Genomic DNA, 2,415 nt, shown 5'->3' on the forward strand with positions numbered 1-2,415 from the left:
GTGCATATATCTTTTTGAATTGGTGTTTTGGATTTTTTTGGATAAATAACCAGAAGTGGAATTGCTAGGTCATAAGGTAGTTCTATTTTTAATTTTTTGAGGAACCTCCAAACCGTTTTTCATAGTGGCTGTGCCTACTTGCAATCCCAGACATGAGATCTTGTCTGTCTTGTTTACACTTTTACAGTGCACAAGAGTTCCCCTTTCTTCACATCTTTGCCAACACTTGTTGTTTGTTGATTTTCTGATGATAGCCATTCTGACTAGTGCGAGGTAATATCTCATTGTGGTTTTAATAATTTGCATTTTTTTGATGATTAGTGATGTTGAGCATCTTTTCATATGTCTGTTGGTCATCTGTATGTCCTCTTTGGAGAAATGTCTATTCAGGTCCTCTGCCCATTTTTTAATTGGATTGTTTGGGAGTTTTTTTGGTGTCGAGTTGTATAAGTTCTTTATAAATTTTAGGTAATAACCCCTTATCGGATATGCCATTGGTGCATATCTTCCTCCATTCAGTATGCTGTCTTTTCATTTGCTGGTTTTCCTTTGCTGTGCAAAAACTTTTTAGTTTGATGTAGTCCCATTTGTCTATTTTTAATTTTGCTTTTCTTGTCCAAGGAGATATATCAGAAAAAAATATTACTAAGAGCAATGTCAGAGAGTTTACTACCTATGTTTTCTTCCAGGAGTTTTGTGGGTTTTGATCTTACATTTATGTCTTCAATCCATTTTGAGTTCATTCTTGTATATGGTGCAAGAAGGTGGCCCATTTTCATTTTTTTGCATGTATCTATCCAGTTTTCCCCAACACCTTTATTGAATAGTCTTTATTGTGTATTCTTATCTTTCTTGCCATAGATTAAATGACCATATAAGCATGGATTTATTTCCAGGCTCTCAATTCTGTTCCATTGATCTATGTGTCTGTTCTTATGCCAGTATCATGTTGTTTTGATTACTATAGACTTGTAGTATATTTTGATATCAAGTAGCGTGATACATTCAATTTTGTTCTTTCTCAAGATTGTTGCAGCTATTCAGGGTCTTTTGTAGTTTCATATAAATTTTAGAATTATTTCTTCTATTTCTGTGAAAAATGCCATCAGTATTTTGACAGTGATGGCACTGAATCTATAGATTGTTTTGGGTAGTGTAGACTATGGAGAAAATCTTTTAATATTTGTATTGAATACTTGTGTTTAATATTTCTATTTTTAGTTTTGTATTTGGCCAAAATACTAAACTATTGCTAATTAATTATTCTGGATTTTTAGCATAAACAGCCTTTTCTTCTATCAATGGAGATTCTTTATCTTGACTTTCATCTATATCGATATCTATATATCTTGTTTCTTTTCTTGCACTCTTGCACTTATCAGACATCAAGTGCAATTTGGAAGATTAAGAGTGAGAACTAAATTCCTTTCCCAGTTCCCGAATTTAAAAGGAATGTGCTAATGTTTCCCAGATAAGGATGATGCTTGCTCTAGCCATTCCTGTCTTTGCACTGAGACTTTTCTTCCCTTGCTAAATGCTTTTATCAAGAATGAATATTGAATTGTATTACACATGTGAGGTAAATTTGGGCATCTATCAAGATGATTATATGGATTTTTTAATCTTTCAGTTCATGCAGGTTTCATGAGATCTTGTCTGTCTTGTTTACACTTTTACCCTAGTACCTAGAATGGTTCTTTCTCATTGTAGGCACTTAAGAAATATTTCTCGAATATGTAAGTATTAATAAATAAAAGTATTTTGATTAATTACATTGGAGCTTTAATGATATCTTATACTTGCATTCTTAGGATATATCCTAATTGGTTATAATATTCTTTTAATACATTGTCGGACTTAATTTGGCACTTTTTTAATTTAAAGTTTTGGTATCTATGCTCATAAGTTAAATTGTACAGTTTTGTTTTGTTTCTTTAGGATCTATGCTTATTTAATTTTGATGCCAAGGTTATGCTATTCTTATAGAAGTGTTTTTATATTTAACTTTCTCTGGAACAGTTTGTTTAACATAGGAATTATCTTTTCCTTGAAGGACTAGTAGATCTCACCCATAAAACTGCCCTTGTCATTTTCTTCTTTGTTAGTCTATTAACATTTTCTATCTCTCTCTGTCTCTGAGCCATTCTTAGTATACAGCCCATGAAAACCATTAATTTTATAAAATTTTCATATTTATTAATATAACATTGTACATTGAATTCTCTCAAAATTTTAAAATCTCCACATCTTTAGTTTGTCATATTTTCTCATTTCTAATGGTGTGTCTTCTCTTTTAGTTCTTGATAAAACTCACCAAATGTTTTTAAATAGTTCACTGATTATTTCAAAAAAATTAGGTTTTATTTATTATTTACCATTTGTATCATGTTTGGCTTAATTTTATATAAATAATAT

The sequence above is a fragment of the Pteropus vampyrus genome, unplaced genomic scaffold, assembly GCF_000151845.1.
Source record: "Pteropus vampyrus isolate Shadow unplaced genomic scaffold, Pvam_2.0 Scaffold21, whole genome shotgun sequence".
NCBI classification, from domain to species: Eukaryota; Metazoa; Chordata; class Mammalia; order Chiroptera; family Pteropodidae; genus Pteropus; species Pteropus vampyrus.